General features: G+C 31.9%; 1 long non-coding RNA gene across 1 annotated transcript; it reads left to right on the top strand.

Moving 5' to 3' along the window:
- The first annotated feature begins 670 nt into the window (after positions 1–670).
- LOC136033269 (uncharacterized) lies at positions 671–9266 on the top strand. The gene is made up of 2 exons (XR_010618895.1): positions 671–745; positions 8233–9266. It is a non-coding gene; the product is annotated as an uncharacterized LOC136033269 (long non-coding RNA).
- The last annotated feature ends 14216 nt before the right edge of the window (positions 9267–23482 follow it).

Here is a 23482-nt window from a genome sequence, read left to right as displayed (position 1 = left end):
GCGTATAAATATTGAGTGTCCAAATTTGAGTGGAAGTGAATTTCAAAACTATAAATTTTTTTTTTCCATTATTTTGTTGGCAGTTACAGAGGCGAGCTACAAATTTGTCTATGTAGATATTGGGGCGCCAGGGAGTGACAGTGATGGTGGTATTTTTGCCTCCTCTTCTCTGGACAAAAGTTTTGAGCAGAAATTAGCAAATCTACCTCCTCCAGAACCAATAATTAATGGAGGCTCACTAGTTGCATATTTTTTACTTGGTGATGAAGCCTTTCCTTTGAAAAATTATCTGATGAAGCCATACGTGGCAAAAAAATTAAACAGACTACCACAAGAATTTAATGATGAGCCTGCTATTACACGTAAAATCTACAACTATCGACAAGCAAGGGCAAGAAGATTTGTAGAAAATGGTTTCGAGATATTGGCTAAAAAGTGGCGGATCTTCAGAAGACCCATTGTAACTAATCATGAAACAATTACTGAAATAGTTAATGCTGCATATTTGCTTCACAATTTTATGCAGATGCAAGACTGTTCTGTGCCAGCTGCAAGTACGTACTGTCCCCCAAGCTACACAGACTCTGACACAGCTAAGGGCATATGGAGGAATGAAGGCTTTGGTGATCACTTACAATCTACTGGAAGGATTGGCAGTAATAACCCTTCAAGATCAGCAATTGATAATAGAGACCAGTTTGTAAGTTACTTTGTTTCTTTACTTGGGCAGATACCATACCAATGGGTACGTATCAATAGAGGCAAAGATTAGATTTGTATGCTATTAATTATGTGAAGTTATTCCACATTGTGAAGCTTTATGATTTGCTTTTAGCCATTCTTAACTGTTTGTAATGAATAAACTGTGTTATATACAATTTGGCTGATTCAGGCAATTTCTTTTTATATTGCAAACTTTAGAAGCTTATTCTAGGAAATTAAGATTTCTTTATTTCCAAATAGACTTAATAATATAATATAATAAGTATCTTAAAGTAACAATTAAAAAAAAAAAAATTAAATGCGGCTAAAAGAAAGGGAAGATTTGAAATCACAAAAAATAGTATACAATTTTTAGATTATTTGCCAAAATTTTTTCTTCTTATATGTTGTTTAGCAATTGTAAAACCTCTTAGCTTTTGTGTTGAGTTGAAACTGTAAAATACCGAAGCTGATCTGCAACTAACATTCCAAATGCAATATGACTCATCCTCACTTTTTTAGTCAACAAAAAAACTAGTAGCCTTATCAAATACAGCTGGAAAACGACTGGCATTTGATCCTGGAGCACTTTTTGGATTAGCATTTTAAACATTTACACTTGAAATTAATATTTCTTCACTTTCAAATATATTTAGAAAATAAAACACATCAATTTTGAAAAGATAATAATCAATATAAAAATAAAAGATCAGATAGGAAAAAAATTGATATTAAATTTTAGAAAATAATGTACAATTTTAAGATCGTTTTTCAAAATTTGTTTCATTTTCTATCTTGTTTAGTAATCGTAACATTTGCGTCTGTGCCTCATGTTGGGTAGAAATTGGAAAATGCCAAAGTTGATCTGCTACTAGCATACCAAATCTGTGTGATTCATCCTCACTTTTTTGGTTCTCAAAGAAGCAAGCAGCCTTTTCAAATACTTTTTCTAAAGTAACAGGAAAACAACTGATATTTAATCCTGGAGTATTTGCTGTAATATTTTCAACATTTACGCTTGATTTGGTTTTTTCTTTGAAAATGTTGCTGTCCATTTTTAGTTTTTCAGAAGTAGGTGCAGTTTTCTCTGCCCCCCATTTAGTCTAGCCACAATCAAGCTTCCTGGCACTCTGAATTGTTATTTTAATTGATGGTGTAGAGTGTTTGGAAGGATATGGTCCAGGATTCTGCTGAAGACCTACTTGGTCATCAGACATATAAGCATTGTCCATAGATTGAGGGATTGATTGTGGCCTAAAAATCATGTTTGTAGTTCCTTGTTCTGATTCTACTAGTCTGGACTGAAGTTGACAGTTCCTCACAAACATCCTTGAACCAGACTGGTTCCCAACTTTAGAGGGGCTTGTCCCAATGATAATATTTCTGACAACCTGAAATAGGAGCACTTTGGTTATTCAAACACCTCAGTATCAAGGCTATCTACAAATATTCCTGAAGGGAGATGGTAAGAGCCTATGTTATTTTATATTTTTTTAAGAACAAGAGTGATAAAAGAGCTTCTTCTTCACAAAATCATTAAGTAAATTATAAATAGTAATTATATGTATTGCAAGTTGTTTCACATCTTTTTATATAATAATATATTGAAGATATCATTTATTAAGTGATTAAGCCATGATGGTATGTTTAGTTATTGCAGAGAAATCTTCTGCATTGGAAGCTGCGGGAAATTGTGTCTAATATTTGGGGAGAAGTTAATTTTTTGAATTTTAAATTTTTTTAACAGTTGTTCTTGGAAATTGTAAAGTAATTTCATTCCTTGAAATATTCATTATTTTTATTAATAACACTTTTCACAAGTTTCAAGATAATACTTCTTAGATTTTGAGTATATTAGTTTTAAAATTTTTTTCAATGGAAAACCTAAAAATTAATAGCTCATTTGAAGACTATCACGTTTAGCTTTCTGAGTATGCAAGACTCTACTGCAAACCTATAAGTGCTATTTTGGAAGCACGGATTTCATAAACTGTCATCATAAAACACAATTAACAGTGCACTTCAATACACACAAAATACATACCTATCAAGTTGTTGGTGATTTTTCTCACAAACAAATCAGAAAAAAAATGAAATGCTATCAGGATAATACCTTGGAATGTCAAAAAGCAAGACAAGTGAGCAGGTCAGACTTCAAATTATTTGTCATTGGCTATTACTATTCTGATGTTCTTACAGGTTTTTGGTTCAGTCACTGATAAAGTACAATATCTTTTATTCAAATGTCTATATTAAATCATGTGTGATAGCATTGCAATTCCGCAAAAATTATTCATGCCAGATGCAACCTATTCCTGCAACTGTGTATTATTAGGAATTATAAAAAAATTTAGGAAAAATTGCATTAATACATACCTTATCAGATCTTGACTCTTCTCCAGTAAAAAAGGACAAACTTATTACATTTGTGTCAGCTTTTGCATCAATACATGCTGGAGCATCATTGGTGAAATAAGCATCACAAGAAATGTCTTGAATGGAGAAATGCTTTTGGGATGTCTGAAAGACAAAAGCTGTATCATAAGATATTAATAGTTCTAAATTTAAAAATACCAAGCATACTAATATATGAATTTTTTTAGACAAGGGCTAAGTAGACTAATAAATCTCAGCCTTAATGCTGGGACGCACATTGGCATCACTTCTTCATTTTGTCAGCATTGATTTTAATATAAGTATTAATTAAAAAAATATTGGTTCGTTAAAAGTATATAATTTGGGTTATATATTTGTAGATTAGGGAGGGGGGATAAAGTAAAGTGGAAGTGTCCTCGAAATATGTTAAATATAATTTTTTGCACATTACAAAGTAAAAATTATTTTCTTAACATGTTCCCTTTTCAATAGCCCCAGATTTTCCTTGATTTCATATTTAATTGAAATTCTATAAATACTGTTAAATAAAGGCTCTATTTTTTATTATGCTATTTGGTCTAAATGAGACTAGGCTATATACAAGATTGCCCTTAGCATATGTAAGTTATGAAAAGCAAGGTAAATAACAAACTAACTTACATCAAATCTGTCAGTTTTGTGGTCTTCAAGCTCTAAGTTGCTGATTTTTCAACCCCAGCCTCAGGTTTAAAGCCTTGGTCCTTCAGGGTGGAACTAATGTGGTCCCATGTGTTTTCTACTGACAAAATATCTTTGTATCGCTTTTCATATTTTGTGTACAGGTAGGGAAAATCTTGCACACTTGCGATAAGACCTTCCCAAAAGGTAAGAGATTTGCAATTCCACACTTCCATTTTTTGGTGTTTCAAAATAGTTTGCCTTGAATCTTGGACTCTGATTGGTCAGCCGTAAAAAATAAAGAGTGCATTCCGCGTCGTGATCACAATTAATGATGATTAATTTTTTTAACTGATATCTGTTCCACATCACCGATATTAAAAATAATAGGCCCCGCGCACTGCTTATTTCTGTTCCTCGTTTGTAAAATAATTAATTATTTTTAATTCTAGTCGGGAGGTGAATTATAAATGGACGAGACGCAATTGCTCTTAGCCAAATAGAAAAATTCTGTGCATAGAATATTGCAATTATTACACTAGAGAATTCAGATTAATTTGTAAGAATATATTTTCTCGTAAACTTTGTGTGACATTTTTTACTTTGAAAAGAACGGTATTTTATAGGGATATTTGTATCTGAAACCATAGGCTACCACTGAAATTAGTTTCTTAGCCTACCTAAAAAAAACTGATAGTCCTATTAGCCAAGTTTTAATGGACTAAAAGAATTTTCATTCATCAGGGTAAACATAAGTTTCTTTGGGATCCTCAATTATGACATTTTAAAGGAGGATTTCTTTGTTAGGCTTATCCTGGAAAGAAGAAGTTAGTCTAGGTAGTGTTAAGGTCTTTTTTGCATGAACCCGTTGGTTCAACGAATGACAGAATTAGTAGAATACTGCTTGGAATTTAGTGTAAAAATTGATATTTCACCTCAAACAAAACAGTTTCACAAAGATACCTTTTTATTTGCCATAGTAGCCTAGGCTAATGAGGTTAAAATAAATTGAAACATGATCTAACCTACTCTGGTATATTTAAACAGATAGAAAGTGACTGAATTAGTGACCTAGTTTTGGGTTTCATAGTTCCTTTTTTCATTGGTTCATAATTAAACCAGAATCCGAACCAGTCAATTATTTTGTGCAAAAACACTTTACATGAAAATCTTGGTTTATTGCTGTTGCATTGTTACAGTTCAACCATACCCAGTGGCTTAGCTCAAACAGTCTATTTGGCTGGTTTGGAAAAAGGCCTAGGCTATTTGGTAATAGTTCTCTGTTGGTATTTGACTAGTCAACAACTAATTGAATTTAAGCCAGATTAACTCTGTACCTGTTTGGAATAAATAACGAGTGAAATACTTTTGAACATGTATTTGAAACTTGTTAGATAAATTTATAAAGTTGTATATGATTACGGCTTAAGGATTATTTATGGATTGTGGCTGTGAGTTAGTATTCAGCACTACTATCATCTGAGTCGTGCATTGAAATATTCGGATTACTTGCAAATCACTGGATTACCTACCCCACTCAAAGATAAGTTATTATTTATTCTCATTGCATTCATTTAGCCAGTGTGGATCATTTCATAATTGTGCTTATTGAGAACTTCTCTGTAGATATACCTTTTTCACTTAATTGTTTTTGGACTGATACCGAGTCGTGAGTGAAATTTGCTTATCATGTACAATTGGAATACCAGTACGCTTTATTATTGCCCAGTTTTGAATTTTGCTCAGCACAATCTCGATGAGGGGTTAGATCATCAGTCTATTGTGAAATACGCCAGTGATTTTTTCCCGTATGAAGATGTTCTTGGCGCTAAGAAACTTTTATATAGCAATTGCTTCCCAGATGAGCCTATACCTCGTCGTTCGGGACCCAGTGCTAAGAATAGTTCATTGTCGGACATTATCGCTTCTCTTTCTCGCTGCTCTGCAGAAAATATTGATATTCCAGAGTTCGTGATCAAATCCCCCTCTGAAGTCCCTAGCATTCCGGCGTCAGCTTATTCTATCCTTACCGCCAAAGTCAACCAGTGCCGTGATCAGTTAAAATAGCTTGCTCACCTCAATAGTCCAACAACGTCTATAAATAGTTCTATTGTCTCAGATAGTAAGGGTACCAATCGCAAACCCTCGTGCGCCGTCGTTCTTAAATATCCGCCTCCAGAACTAAGAGACCCCGTTTCTCGCAAGGAAAAGCTTGATTCTTTCGCCGGACATGACAGAATTGTGTCGGTAAAGTCCGATCCGGTAAGGAAAAGATGGGTTGTTGTTACGCGGGATAAAGTTTCCGCCAATTATCTTACCGTATCTGGTGTTGCAAGCTATCCAAATATTCTTGCTAAAGTGATTGATCGCAAACCTCTTGGAGTAATAGGGGACTTCCCGATAGTGTTTCTAGCAGTATACTCATCTCCGTTATTCCTGGTCTTGTTGAGGCCAGATTGGCTCTTCTCATACATTCCGTTCAGAGTTCCTTGATTCCGCTGCACTAAAATCTGCCATCGCTACAGGTTTGCGCTTTGGTTACGAGTCTTTTAAAATATCGGAATACAAAGAATTGCCTAGACGGTGTCTTAGTATCCATCATTCGTTAGCTCACTGCCCATATGCCCCGAATGAGATGAAATGTTCTGGATGCCATTCCAATACTAAAGACAATCCTTGCTTAGAGGCTCCGAAATGTGCCAACTGAGGCGAAGCTCATGTTTCCTATAGTATGAATTGCCCAGTGATCAAACGCGCTCTGAACTCTGCTCCAAAATGAACCAAGCCACTATTTTAAGTTTTGCTTCTCTCAATATTAACGGCACAAAAGACAAAGACTTGTTAATTAATGAATTATTAGTCCATGACATAGTGTTCTTACAAGAACATCTTTTGACCAAATCAAACGTTTTAGCCTGAAGCAATCTTCTGTCCACCATTTTTTTTTCGCAAGAGGCCAAAAAAACTAGAGGCCGTCCATCCGGTGGCCTAGCAATTTTTTTTCGTTCCTCATCAAAGCCCTCTGTGATTCATTGTGATGATAACATCTTAGCGATTTAATTTGACAGTACCGCTTTTATAAATGTTTACTTACCTTGCGATCGACGTTCTATAGCATCGTTCACATTTTTCGCTAAATGTTGCTCCAGTTTAAAGTCTCTACTCGAAAGTCTACGTTTGAAAGACCTAAATTGGGTTTTAGCTGGTGACCTTAACTGTGACATTCTTGGTACTTCCGATAGTTCAATCCTCTTGCTAGAATTACTTCCTAGCATATATCATGTTGCAGTTAAGAGCCTCCCATTCACGTCTATTCATAATAGAGGCTGCTCAAAATCGAACCTGGATCACGTGATCTCTTCCAGTTCCAGCTTAATATCATCGATTGTCAGGGTGGACGAAGAGAAGATTGATGACGATCACCTTATTCTTAGCTGTAATTTGTCCTGTGAGCTATCTGGCAAAACACTTTCGGCTCAGCTGAAGTGGCATACGAAGTTGAAGCGGGATCGTGCTAATGTCCCACTATACCTTGCTACGCTAACTGCTTTACTGTCGACCATAAAAGTGCCATATCACCTGCTGCAAACGTCAGTTTCCTCACCTTCAAGTAGATTTTTTTTTTTTATGGCGGGCTGGTTTTTATAACTTACTATTTTTTGTATCAATATTTTTATACCATTTTAATTTCAACAGATTTATTAGATCTTAAACCCTTGCCGGATTTTAGGTTAAATTTATTACCATTTCCACTACCTACCTATAACACATGTTTGTCAAGGTTCCCTTTTAGTTGCGGGTATTTCTTTGTTTGCAAAGTTTTTTGAAGAAACCTATTACGCACACGCCCTAAAGAACATTCTGGATCTCCCCCGTTACCACCGCCATAATGTAAAAATATATAGCACAAATTATACATTTCCCGTCTATTCTGTCACTTGTCTTTGGCTTTTCTCATGCTAAGCTAAAAGGAGCCAGTCCTACAGTGCATCAATGGATGCAGAACTTGGGTGTCAGTGCTATAACAGAGAAATACCCAAAAATAAACTTTGAACAAAAAAATGTTACGGGTGTTCACTGGTAATGGGGGTTATGTATCTGTTGTTTATCTTGCTTTCCAAGAAACTTATATATCCTAGTGTAGATTATAGGTCATTGTATCAATTTATTACTTAACTATTTTTACATTTTTACTCAATTTTGTTCTTTGACTCTTTAAAAAAATTTTGACATACATTAAAAAAAAAAAAAGAATATAGTCCTTAGATATTCAACTCTGTATTTGCAACAAAGAAATTTTGAAAGGGATTTACATCAATTGTTTTTCATTGTTTGTTATAATCACAGACATAAATGTATACTTAGCCAATTAAAAATTTTGTATTGTATTTCCAGTGTTCAATTTATCTCTTTAAGCACCTGTATACTTTTTTTCTACTCATACAATGAATGATGTTGCATAGAACAACTTTAGACTGTTATAAATATTTGTTCTAGGTTGCAAAAACAACATATTATTATGAGACGACAAAACCAAAAATGAGAGATGGCATTTTTAAATCTCACTTTCGTCTGAAGAGGGAAACAGTGGAAGTCCTCATGCAAAAAAAATCTGTAGTGTGCTGATAGGGGACTGAATATACCTCTTTAAAAGCAATCGCTAATAACATTATGGATATATGCAACCTCAGACAGTTACAGATAGGTTTGGTGTTTGTGTATCAAGTGTTTTTAGAATTGTGCATGGAATAACTGATTTTATTTTTGCACTATCGCCAACAGTCGTATGGCCAACAGGTCAGAGACTACTCAGTGTCATTGAAGGGTTCAGGTCATTGACTGGATTTCCTGGTGTTGCATTTGCTCTTGATGGTACTCACATTGAAATTAAGGCGCCCAAGAAGCACCATTCATCATATATTAACAGAAAAGATTTTCATTCGGTTCTACTCCAGGCAGTGTATGATAATAAAGTTAGATTTACAAAGTGCATTTACTGGTATGCCTGGTTCTATACTTGATGCAAGAGTTTATAAGTTATCCCCTTTAGCAGTAATATTGACAGAAAAAGCATCATATTTGATGCTGATCACCACATCATAGCAGATGCAGCCTACCCATTAAAAAATTTTCTCCTTACCTTATTTAGGGACACAGGAAGCCTAACTGTTGATGAATAAAATTATAACTATAAGCTAACATCAACAAGGATGGTAATTGAAAGGAATTCCGGTTTTCTAAAAGGCCGTTTTGGCTTCTGATCAAATTTCCTTCACATAACTAGAAGTTTGTTGTTGAAGTAGTAACTATGTTGTACACTACATAACTTATGTATTGACAATGATGATGCCTTTGTTGACTTTATTACTGACCCTAATTTAGTTAATAAAAGGGCACAAAATACAAGCAATAGTGATGAGTCTAGCATCTCCAAAAGGGCAAGAATAGCCTCTTAGCTGTATTGTTTAAGATTACTGTTGTTTTGTATAAGACTTAATAGATACTCAATACAATTATTATTCTATTGCCAATTTATGTGTTTGGTAGAAAATTACATAATGTCTCAATGATATATATATATATATATATATATATATATATATATATATATATATATATATATATATATATATATACATATGTAAAGGAAGGAAATATGAACCTGCATATTAAAGGACGATCATAATATCTTAAATAAATATATTCTTGTGTAGGTTAAAAAAAATGTGTAAAAGTACAAAATTGCATAAGAGCACAAGAATTTGTATAACAGACATACTTAACAACTTGGAATATTTTAGGTTCTATTGTAAGATTACTGAACAAATTAAAATAGAAACATAATAAAAGGACCCTTCCACCACAAAAGGGCAAATCAAGTAAACATTCATACTAAATCACTAAAGCATTTGTAATAAATATTACTTAAATATTCGGCTTTGTGCTAATACAATATGCACTACATTTGCAGTAACAATGAAAGGAATATCATGCCACAAAAGGGGATAATCAAGTTTAATGTTTTAGATATTCATAAATATAAAGCTGCTGTTGCACATTTTTATCTGTTATTTCTTGTAATAACTTGAGTGCTCTCTTCCTCTGTTCATATCATTCCCTGTCCCTCCTCTCTGCCTGTTCTGTAAATTTGTGCAATATTCCCACCACTGTTTTCTTTTTTTAGTTTTTCTTTTTCGACTGGCTCAGAAGTGTAATCTGATTCAGATGAACGTTCACAATCATCTTCGTCAATTTTGAAGCCGTCTCCATTTGAAGCAGTAGCAAAAGGGAAAGTTTCTGCCTTCTTTGCCATCAAATTGACCATTTCATCACAAAATTGCCATGTTATTCTTCCCTCCCCACTTTGTTGTTTCATTTTCTTTTTTCTGTTTACATTGTGCCTTCAAATTTTGAAACTTAATTTTGCATTGCTCCCAAGAAAATTTGTACAGTGAATTCTCCAATGTTGTTGATGCAGTTTCCCAAAACTTTATTGAATAGTTTCTGGTATCTTCCTCGTCTTTGCATAATTGTATTAATATCAATATGGAACGTTTATCCCGTTATGTGTTTATTGCTGGGATGTCTTCATAACTGGCAGTAGATAGTGTCTCTTCTAATGGCCCAGTTTTGTCTCTAGTATTAGTTGTTTTGGCTAATGTTACAATTGGAGCTTCTATCCCATTAAAGCCCTGTTCCATCAACGTGGAACGCCTATTTCATTCTTTATTAATTACTGGGGCATCTAGACAACTGGCATTAGATAGTGTTGGTTGTGGTAGTTCAGTTTTGTTTCCTGCATTAGTTGTTTCAGCCAACATTACAATTGGCACTCCCTGAAGAACTGCTCCTGCTGCAACAGCTTCTTTGACAGACATAAGAAAAATAAACAATCAGGAAATATGACAATGAACCTATTTCGCACTGCAAAAACAATGGAGGGACATATTACCACTAAGAATGTAAAGACAGAAAATTATACTGGAATAGGAATCTAAACATTGAATACAGCTGTGACATACAGGCTTGCAACCCCCTCCCCTTTCAAAAAAGAACAGAGGTGACTTCTGTTTAGAATTGATGCAAAACAATTACACTGATACTACCTTGTGCCTTCATATTAAAAAATAAAGGGACAAACATACACACTTCAACTTTAAATTATGGCTACAATAAGGTTCGAATAGTCACCCGCCAAATTTAGTTTATTGAATGGTACTTTTACTTTAATTCAGGTAAAAAAAATCCATTTTGTAGCCATAATTCAAACAATCAAGAAAATACACTAAAATAATTCTTAATAATATTACATCTGAAAAAAAATACTATTTCTCCTAAAAAATACCATGCTGTCTTGGCATTTATTCAAATTAAAAATCGCCAAGCTCGTTATTAGGAAAAGGATCTTTAAATTTTCTGATCTCAAAGTACACGGATAAAATTTAACCTTTTTTAGGTTTGTGCTAATCTTGTCGTGCGAAAGCTCTCTATAGGTTGGCTTACCCAGATGGCATATATCTGTAGGTTGTAAAGAGCGAAAAATGCAAGCTTCTTTTTTACTGTTATTATTGAGGTAATACGGGACCCAGATATCGAATCATGTTGCAGGAATGCACTGAAGGGCCGACGCAGGGACCTTAGTAGTCAAGAAGCGTCGTTAATCCGATACAATTCAATACAATACCGTTATTATCGATCAGTCATTGTGCAAGGTCGTTTTGTTTAGACTTCCGAAATAAGGTAAAAACCTGCAATTTCCAATCTTTTGGAAATTGGAATCGGTAATATGACGCAGATTAGAATAAGTATTCCAAATTACAAACTGAAGCAACATATGCAAGTATCTTCGGAACGTAACACGATACGAAAAACACAGGCAATGGTCTATCTAGTATATTAAGTTTAAGGGTATGGCTGTCAATTTTAATATGATGAAAAATGTCAAATAACAACTTCCTAATAACCGTCAAGCTAAAAAAAATTTAACAAAAATTACTGTAATGCTAAAAAAAACTAAAAACTAGATTTTAGAAAGGAGTGCATTATGATTTTGGACGACTAATGTGATCTCTGTTAATTTTGCATATAATATGTCTGAACCAATTATCATAATTAACAAAAGAAGAAATAATATCATAGGAAAACTCCAACCCTGGGGAAAAAATATGTCATCGAGATTTTAGATTGCTTCGCATATCAATTAAAAAAGATGCTTTTAACAAGTTTTCAGTGCTCACAAATTTCAAATTAAATCTTGACAGGAGAGCTACCTCAATCTGAACCGGTCAAAGATCAGTATGTTAATTTTGTAAAACTAATAGTGGATCAAATTCAATAAAAATATTCGTTATTGGTTTTATTTCTATACACACAAAATCATATAGAGGTAAAAATGTCAAATTTCGTTTGTTAGCGTATGTTCATGAAAATTTAACACGGAGTAAATGGTTTTAGAATAGAATTGATCAAATTCTCAAAAAACATTTCATTGCAAAAATTTGTTTCATCTTTTTGGGTTACTACTGATAAATTTTTGGGAATAATATACGTCAATCAAGAGTATTTATGTTAAAATCTTCGGTTATAAAGAACTGCTTTCTCATGGGTCTAATTGGTATCTCAAAAAGTCAGACTTTAATCAAATTTGTCAATATTTTATGATATAGCAGCTAAATTACATATGTTACAAAACGCAAATAGAGCCAAATCAAATGCAATTTCCTATAAAACTTCTCTCCTTTTAACAACTGAATCAAAGCAAGACGTTTGGCCATAAGATTGTTGAAATTCTTAAAACACTTTTCCTAGTTCTATAAGCTGATGTGATAGCTAATTTTCACAAATGAATACAAAAACATAACCAAAAAGTATGCAAGGATGTTCTACCCCTCACCCTTCCCCCTCCCTAACTTAGCTAGGATACTACAAATTTTATAACTGGACTAGCTCTTTAATTTCATTTCGCTTAATAACAAATGTCCGCTTTACTTTCTGCAACCATTCCCATTACCCAGTCGACATTGTGTTAATTCCCTCTCGACCCCTGCTGCCCCTACTCTCCTCCCACTTTAGTTTTTTTAAGTTGTTCAAATGGAAACAAGCAATAGTTGATTATTTATTCTCCATTTGATGCTTACTTCCATTTCCTTCTCCTAAATGCTAAATGAAATGGGAAATCCAGGTTACACACCTGGTTGATTGTGTGTGGCATAGCCACACACAATCAACCATAAAGAATAATCCATGGACAGGCAGTCATGTCGTCAATAAGTATAAGTCGTCATTTACCAAACAATAGAAAAAATAATAAAGACAAATAATTCAGAGGCAACAACCCAACACAAGGGCTCATCAGGAGAATACACTGGCCTATAGGGTTTCGCCACGTTAAATTCTCTACCCAGCCAAGTGTTGTGGCTACCGCAGAATATCCATGGCATCCCCGTGTCAGGTATCACCCCCAAAATACATGCCTATGAAAAAAAACATCAAATGTAAAACAACCAAGTAACACCAAAACAAGCTTATCCTGTTCATATATCCCTCTTTTTAGCAACAATATGTAAACTAAATATGATAAAATTTACCAAATCACAATTTACCATGTGGGTATTTTAAAAAAAAAATCCACTCTATTAGAAACACAATTCAAAATAAATGGCGCTGCATCATCATTTGTAGAACCTCCAAAATTAGTTGAAAATTTCTTTAAGTATTTCCAGATAATTCTTTTGATTTTTATTTAAAAGTTCATTATAATGAAAACTAAATTTTTTAAATTTCCAAGTTAATTTATTTGCAGAAAAACCTCTTGATATCAATTTTTGGCTTAAGATTTTACTTCTATTTTTAAAATCAATATAATTACTACAAATCCTTGCATAACGAAGTAACTGTGAGAAAAACGCAGAATACGTGATATTTGAGTGTATATTACTTTCAGGGAATGGGAAACTAATCACTTCAAAATCAAAATCATCCGTTTTATTATACATTTTAAAACTTAATTTATTATTATCACAAATATTAACATTTAAATCTAAGAAATGATCTTCATGACCAGCGCCATGACTAGGTTCAAGAGTAATCTCTGATGGATATATATTTTTAGAAATATAAATGAAATCCTTACAATTTAAGACCAAAATATCATCTAAATATCTTTTATTATTTGACAAAACATGTTTTAAATTATTTGGATTATTCTTATCCATCATATATTTATATTCTATTTTTAATTAAAAACAAGTCAGCTATAAATGGGCTGGCATTCCTCCCCATGGGAATTCCCACAATTTTCTTGTACAAATCACCACCAAATCTTGTATAAGTATTTTATAAAACAAATTCTAATAACTCAAAAATCATATCCAAGCTGTAACATCTCAAGTTAACTGTGGTATATATATATATATATATATATATATATATATATATATATATATATATATATATATATATATATATATATATATATATATAGTACTGTCCGTTACACTATCTTCTATAAAAAGGAAAAAAAAGAAAAATTAAAAAAAAAGGAATAAAACTAAAAAATAAAGAAGAATAAGAAAACAAAAAAATAGGAGAAAAAGAAAATAAAAAAGGTAAAAAAATGAAATAAAAACAAACTGTAAAAAACTAAAAAAAAAGAAAAAAAGATAAACAAAAAGAAAAAAAATATGTATTAGAAATGTACTGTCTGTTGTCTGTCACTAAGTATGACGTCAATATATTATTATTATTAATTTAAAATAATCGCCGTAAATCCACATTCTTAATACAAAGACAGCAAGACCAAGTCGACCTAAGAAGAAAATATATACAGCTGAAAAATATCCACGAACTGTTATCGAACTAATATCAGGTTACAACTGAAGCGGTAACTGAAAGAACCAAGATCTCTACCGCATATAAAAGCAACTCTACATCCAAAGACAACAACATTTGCAACCCAAGCCATTAAGAAATTCAATATATAAACATCATCGGTAACTAAGTATATGAGAAATACTCAACGTAACCTGTATTGTCATAACTTATGAATCGAAATATCCAAGCAAGGTTTTGATAACTTTCTGATTCAAACAGCCATTCAAAGATAAAAATTTGAAGAAACTCTTTAGATAATTTAAAAAAATTAAAGAAACATTACAAACTTTAACAAATCTAGTGAAGAGTTTACCCATTAAAAATAGTATGAGAGGTCAAAGGGGATATTGAAGAACTAAAAATTTATATTAATAAGGACAAACAATATTTGACCAAATCTAAAAGTGAATTGGACAGAAAACGAAAAATTATGGCTTGGATGTGAAATAAAGAGACATAACAAACGTAGTGAAGAATTGTAACAAGAATGTGCTAGTAGTGATTGGCAAAATATTATAAAACTAACTTAGCGAAGAATTATAACAAAAATGTGCCAGTAGTGCTTTCCAGAATGTCATAAAACTTGCCAGTGTTTTTATTTGTTGATATAAATTTTACCAGACTTTTGTGCTTTATTATTTTTAAATACCTTGAATCAATTGGAAAGAGAATTGAATTAATCAATTTCAATAAAAATAAGTACGTCTTAAGAAAAAAAAACTATTGAAACTAGGTGTTCAATGTCGAAGCCAGTGACCAAGTGTATTATATTATTGTAAGGTGTAGGAGTACAAGATTTATGGCGTTAAATTATTCCATTAATGTTACCATAATTATCATGGTTCTAGCTGAAAGAATAAAAATAATAAACACAAAAGAACTCTACAGTTGTCAATGCAGTTTTAGGTGAAGAATTTAATGTTAGAAGCCCATTATAAGACCAAAAGACGACTAAAGACGTTCGTAGTAACGAATTCAAAGATTCTCTAGCTAGAAAAAATGCGTTGAAGAATTGGATGTCTTTTTTGAAAAGCATCCTAAGTCTTCTGGCAATGGTCATTTATACATCTTGTTCAAATTAAAGTTCAAAATAGATTCTGATATTCTTGCGATTATATTTAGTGTAGATTTGATTATAGGAAAGCGATTTGGGATAATTTTATTTCAGTTCTTTTCAATGGTATAGTGTTTATACCATAGAATTTTTTACAAAAAGTATTAATTTTGCCTATGATAATGTTACAAATTTAATAAAATAAGCAGCATTAAAATTAACAGCCATACAAACACGTGACATTTACACTAAAAAAAGGGGCGAGATTGTGGAATGAAGGTTTGTCTGCCAAACGGAAATTTTAGACATGCCTCACAAAATATTGAGATTATTGGAAAGAGACAAAAACATGAAGTACGGAAGAAACAGACATAAAAGATCAAAAGCAAGAAAAAAAGAGTGGCTGGAAGAAGGATGGCTAGTGAGAATAGAGGAACTTCAGACCCATTGAATACAACTCATAAAATAATAAAGTCTGTTAGACCTGCAATTAGACCTAATCATATCATTATAGATGATGGTTTAATAAAAACATCAACTAAAAGAGTAGGCAAAGTACTTTTACAGCAGTAGTTTAGTAAAGACGATGTTACTGGTGATACCAAGTATCATAGAAACATAAGGAATGTTGTTGCATAAGTCCTGACAATGGGTGACAGCGATGAAATTGTCACTGGGAATCAAGAATTAAATGAATTGTTAAATAGTATGCTAACTTTCATGTAGTATGCGTCCTTAATCTACAGAACAAGAGTAAACATTTCAAGATATTGGAACTATAACTAAAAAACAACGTTATTGACTCGTAAACAATGAAATATCTGTTGAAACTTCCTTTCTACGACAATAACCAGCTAAAAATAAAAATTTTTCACGGAATGAGCATATTATTCAAAATACCCCAAGTAAACGATGAACAAATGAAAGCAACAATCTGGAAAAGACAAGAGAAATGAAAGGTACAAGGCATGAATTTAAAGAGACAAGAAAACGACATATAATACAAGTATTACTAAATTGAAAAAGAGAACCCTTATTATTTTTACAATTTTTTTTAATGATCGTATGATTTTGATGAAAAAAAGGTTATGGAAAATATATAAATAAAAACAACCATTATGCAGTACAAAATGGCTTTTCAGCCAAAATGCCAAATTTTTCTTAATGACAGTTTTATTGTTTAATAGTAATTTAACTTTTTGATAAGACAAACTTAGCCATCTCTGCCAGCAAGCCTACTTGTTAAAACGAAACTAGCAAACACCAAATATTTTACAAAAATATTCTGTAACTATTTCTCAATTCCTAAGTAGTAAATTTATGCATCAATTATGCTTGAAAATCGTCTGGCCTGAGAAAACAATCTAAATAGGAACTGAGTTCCATAATAACAGTTAAGACTTTAGATTTATCACTTCCATCTCAGAATGAAGATGAATCGTTTTTACTATCAAAGATATTTTAGTGTATTTACGAAAACGACAGTTACAACCAGTCAAAACATAATTGTAGCAGTCTAAGAACTATTCCAGTTAATTTTAACCTCCTAATTCGGGGTTAAAAGATAACCAGTACCAAGCGAAAGGGATTTCAGCTGTTAAAAACATACCACAGGTTTCTTTTCTTCCTTTCTATTCTTGGAAATCTTCCATTCTAGGCTAAATCGTAGCAATCTAAGGCAGAATTTCGGAAGTATTTCTAACACCTAAAATATTATCTAGAAAATTGTGTCGCACCCAAAGAAGAGGAAAAGGTCAACAAAAAAGGTAAGATTTTTTTCTAGATAAAATACTTCCTGGAAACACTATTTTTATGACGGGCAACATATTTCAGGGATTGTCCGGAGCCAATATTTTTTTGCTTTTTATAATGTCTGAATGGAAAATCACTTTTGTCTCTTTGCAAATGCTTCAAGCAAGTTCTGACTGTAGACTCGCTATTCTTTGTTGGTTAACTACTTGTGAAAATGGAACCTTTAAATAGAAAGCGCTGAGAGGCATTGACTAACCTTGCCTTGGGTTTTCTCTCAACACTTTTTGTTTCCTTTCGGCTTATTTGAAATGTGTTTTATTCAAGGTGGATCCTAGGTGTTGACCTGTTTTGGATTCCTGTCCAAATCTGTCAAAATATGAATTTCTCTATTACAGAATACAGTACGGCTTGTTTTTCTTGCGATGGATTACACGAAATTTGATTCGTCTTGGTGGAGCAAACGAAACCTTACGGGTCAGTTGTATATTCAACAGTGCCCTAGTGTTGCTAATGGAAATTTTTTTTTAGCATTCGGTTTCCACAAAACATGAATTGTTGCGATAGGATTTCAGGTATTGGGGTAGCTTTGTGAATGACACTTACAAAATTCAAGTTGTTTTGAATTCTAAACCGTAGAATCTATGATGCACAGCTGTTTTCTTAAGTCAAGAATATATCTTGATAAATTGAGAAACATCTATATTATGTCCACATTGTGAAACATTGTCTGGTGTCGTGTTTAATTGAAATTGATTTTTTTTTTCAAACGAAGTTTGTCTGATGAAATCAAAGAGCGAAATTCAGTTTTAACAAAGTACTTTGTAGTTTATGTAACATATAACTGAAAACGAGAATCAGAACGTACCAAAAAAAAATTGAAGAACAAAGAATTTTGCTGTTAAAGACATGCCGCAGTTAGAATCAGAACGAGACAAAAATGGAAGTGAAGAAGAAAGAAAAATTACGTTTCAACAACACAGTCACAATCTTTAAAAACAACAAATTATGGCAAAGAGAGCACTGTAAACATATAAGGATGCAGTAATCTACACAAGTTTAAATTAAATTAATTGGGACCTTTCAACGTTGTATGTATTCACTGTGAAGTCTTCCGTTTTCTCGAAAAAAGAGTAGCCAACAAAGATAATTCACTAGGAAGTTGCTGCTTGATCGTTCAAATTGCATTGCCACCTCCAAAATATTTAAATGAATTGGTTTGCTCTTTTATTGGATGTCACTCCCTGTCTGAAGAGCTCAAACAAATCCGAGACTTGAATTCAAGTTTTACTTTATCTTCATTCAACGCAAGCGATGGTGAAACCATCAATAATGTTAATAATTTCAGATTCAAAACCGCTTAATAAATTTATCCAAAAATGTCTCAATTAACGTTAGCCATGGGGCGGCTAACCACTAAATTGTAGTGTGGAAGGCCTTTTAATTTGCATTCGACGTAATAAAGGAAGAATCTGTATATTAAACTCTTTTCCAGTATTTTCTAGCTATAGTTGACAATTCCTTCTTCCCAAGGGTAAATAACCTTGTATTTCTCTTTCTGTTTATTTTTTTTGTATCTGGTATGCACAAATTAAATCATTGGATTTTATGAAATGATATTGGTAGCTTATACTGAAAAAGTTCCGAAGTATTAAAGAATTGTAGCTCTTGCTTCCGAACTGATTTGGCGTATTTTTGTCACATGTGATATGTTTTTTTATAGATTTGAAATTTAATTTGGAACAATGTAGTCGATAATCGCCAATTTTGTGTATAATGTTTCAAATGTGCCATTTTATTTTATTTTAGGAAACATGTACTTCACTTAAAATAATTTTAAAATTGATTTGGGAATGAATTTCAAGATGCTTTTTGTTTTCAAGATGCTATTGTAAACATGTTGAATAAATCTGTGAATATGTTACCTTCATAATGTTTCAGTCGATAATTTTCACTGAAAAAAGAAAAGAGAAATTTATATGGCGATTGAATTTTTGTTTTAATAAAAATGAAACATGATATGGCAAGGATTTACATAGGTTATCATTGGAGCAATTATAAGGTGTAATTGAAAATACTAGAAGCACCGGCGTTACAAATCCCAGATCCCTCTCTAATAATACATGGTCGCTTTAAACTATCGTATTTTTCTTAGTGTTTAAGATTATAAAATCCAAAAAATGGACAGAATGGGATTTTATAAAAAATTGTTTGGATTTAATATTATAAGTATACTATGGACGATGAGAAAGAAAATCTAATGAGTGGTTAAGAGTCAAAATTGCACTTGTTAGTAAATAATCAGACAGCTTTTGCCCTTTGTCGCTAATTATTTATCCCGGTACCCATTTGGAGCTATGTTAACTGTACTTGAAAGAACACGCTCATTACTCTGATTAGTATTGAAAACCTTTTCGTTAATATTTATATTTATTTAATGCTTTTATTTCATAGTATAATTATCTGACTTTTCTTTTTAACATATGATGAGTTATTATTAAAAAATTTTTGTTATATTATTTTAAACTTTAAATCTTTTGAATTTACCATACCTACTCTTTAATCTAATGCTAATGAAATATTTTAGATGAATAAAATTGAATTTGAGAAGCATTTATATACCAAAGTTCTAAAGTTTGTCAAATTTGATGACGTTTCTGAAATAATAAAGGAATTGAAGGCAATAGTAAGGACCGACATAACAATGAATATTAGAGTAAGTATTGACTTAAATAAGTTGTCAGTAACTCAAAGGCAAATGCTATTAAATTAGTACAATATTTGATAAATTGATTAAAAATATATAAAAACACAGTTTTTAATTAATAGGTTTTATTTTTTTATGCCAATTGATTCATAATTAGTCATATGTGAAAAAATCGTAGAATGTAGTTAAAGATATAATTGACTGTGGAGAAATAAAGAAAATTAAGCAATATATCTAATTAAGTTAGTTCAATAAATTGAAATATAGTTAAAATATATATTTGTATTAGTAATATTCATAAACAATTGACTTTGCTTAGTTTCTTAATGAAGTTAAAATGTAGATTAAATAATAATAATAAATGAAGGTACAACATCTATTGAAATAAATTCCTGTGACGAGTTTCGAAGGATTATATTTTCTTTCTTTATATAAATTTACTTCTATGAATTAGTTTCTATTTGTGTTGCGAGAGAACAAACAAAGACAAGTTAGTGACAGACTTAATTGGAGATATATAATTTTGGCAAATAATTCCATATTAAAATAGGGGAGGGAAGGATGAATACAGTATTCGGACAGTGTGAAATTACAGAATATTTCATACTTGTTAATATGCACAGTAATTGTACTTAATACATTAGGCATTCATACCCACTATATTGTTCCCACCCCTAACCCTATTTCCCAAGTTTGTTTTTAACGTGTGAAACGATAAATCATACTGAGGTATATTCAATTGGGATTAAGCATGAGAAAAACAGGTTCTAATATAAGTTCCTTAATAAATTACGTATGATAGTAATGAATATAGACGCTAAAAAGACTTGGGAATAGAAACTAGGCAATGAATAAAAAATCTGGGTGGCCCCCTCATTACAAAAATAACCATTTTTAAAGTAGATGCACATTGGCATCACTTAACTTAGTTAAGTAGTCTAAGTTAAGTGATTTTACTTAGGCCTCCTCACATTGAAATCTTGCCGTTCACATTGAAACATGAATAATGACTAATAGGACTAGGCAAAATTTTTGAATTGTTGGATTCATGGAATTGAGGATGGATAACACTTATATGGGTCATGATAATGAAAGTAGCTTTGATGAAGATTTGTTGCTAAAATTCACTTAAGGCAGCAAAAGAAGAAAATTAAAGGGTATTTTAAAGTTATAGATGCTGTTTTAATGGAATAACCCACTAATGATTTGGTCTAACTGAATTTCATATAGTATGGCCTCGTGAAGGCCATATATATATATATATATATATATATATATATATATATATATATATATATATATATATATATATATATATATGGTAAAATTCTAGTTTAGTGACTTCTTGCTATCTCGGAAAGGGGTTAGGTATCCCAGGGAGGTATTTCAAAGTACCTACCTCCAATCCCTCTCGCTCAAGGGGACCCTGAAATTCGCCCACATGGCAGGTCTATACCTATCAAAATTTTGACAAAACAACATTTTACCTTAATTTTCAGTTACCAGTTGCTTTTTCTCTGCCATTAGTTCTGAAAATGAAATTCCTGTTCTTTGAGTAGAATTCTGAGCCATATCAATGGTTTTTTTTTCAAAATTTAGGAAATGTATTTGTATATTTTTAAAACCTTATAAATTGGGATTGAACAAAGTTGTCAAGCTGAAAACCATTTCGTTGTACTTCATTCAAGCAGAAGATCTATTTTGCAAGGTTTTACTTTTATAGCACACATATTTTTAAAGGTCAGGACCCTTTCAAGGGAGAGCGAGTGGAGGTAGGCACTTCAAAATACCTTCCCATGACATGCTTTACCCTGTAGACCAATCCCTGAAAGTTTCATTTTCCTAACTTAACCTCTTTCCAAGATAGCAAGAAGTAACTAAACTAGAATTTCACCAAATATATACATATATATATATATATATATATATATATATATATATATATATATATATATATATATATATATATATATATATATATATATATATATATATATATATATATATATATATATATATATCTATATATATATATATATATATATATATATATATATATATATATATATATATATATATATATATATATATATATATATATATATATATATATAGCCTAGGCTATATATGTATATAGTCTGTATCCTAGGGACTGGAAACATGAACAAACTCCCAGGTAGAAATATGGTGTTTTATTGGGATTCTTCAATGTCCAGGTTGGTAGAAATAGAGAGGGAAGGTAGGATTGAATTATTCTTTTTGTATTAATGTTAAAAATATGGTCAGTCAGTCAGGTATCCAGGTAAATTCTAACATTGGCATATGTTTTGAAGAACTTAATAATTTTTGTACACATGGTTTGTGAAAATGATTGGTAAAATGCACTGTCATAAAATTTTAATCACAGCGTCCATTTTTACTTTTTCTATTTGTGCAGTTCTAATTGATCTAAGCCTTAACATTACTCTTTACTTTCCCTTATTTTTCAGTTATTACCAAAATAGTTTTAAAGCATTGGTTTTTTTTACAAGTACTAACTGAATTCGAATTTTTATGCTTGTGTTACGGCTGAATTGACCAGTCAAACTGTCTTTTACTTAAACTATAATATGAAAGGAATATTACTTTAATTTGTTTACAATTTATATATTTATTTTTAGGAGGAAAAGACTATGGGTACATCCAATTCTACAAGAAAGGGAGAGGACTCTGAAAGGCCATCTGACACTGCTTAATGACTAACTTATGAGAGATGATGAAGAGAAATTTTTAAATTTTGTAAGATTAACAAAGGCAGCGTATGTTGAATTGCTTAGTTTAGTGAGGCCTTTTATAACAAAAAAACCTACCAATTTTAGAAAGGTAATCTCTCCAGAACTGAAGCTTGCTTTGACACTAAGATATCTGGGTACTGGTATTTCTGTGGCAGCTCTCCACTATGAATTTCGTGTTGGTCACTAAATAGTTTCACAGATACTATCAGATACATTGATGGCAATATATGAAGTTTTATGTCCAATGTATCTGCAAGAGCCTCAATCAGATACATTGAAAAGTTGCAGTGAAACTTTTAGGGCAAAATGTTTTTTGCCAAATTGCATTGGTGCCTTAGATGGTAAACATTTGCGAATTCAATGCCCATACATGTCTGGGTCTCAATTTTACAATTATAAAATTTATTTTAGCCTTTTACTTTTAGCTACATGTGATGCTAATTACAAGTTTATTTATGTAGACGTTGGAGCTTATGGAAGTGAGAGTGACGGGGGTGTATTTGCCAGGTCAGATCTTGGGAAAGGCATAGACACTGGGAAAATAAAGCTTCCTGATTCACTTCCACTGCCTGGAACAATGGTAAATTTTCC

Source organism: Artemia franciscana, chromosome 11, assembly GCF_032884065.1.
Source record: "Artemia franciscana chromosome 11, ASM3288406v1, whole genome shotgun sequence".
Taxonomy (NCBI): Eukaryota; Metazoa; Arthropoda; class Branchiopoda; order Anostraca; family Artemiidae; genus Artemia; species Artemia franciscana.
The sequence above is the reverse complement of the archived record's forward strand: the minus strand, read 5'-3'. Positions and strand labels throughout refer to the sequence as shown.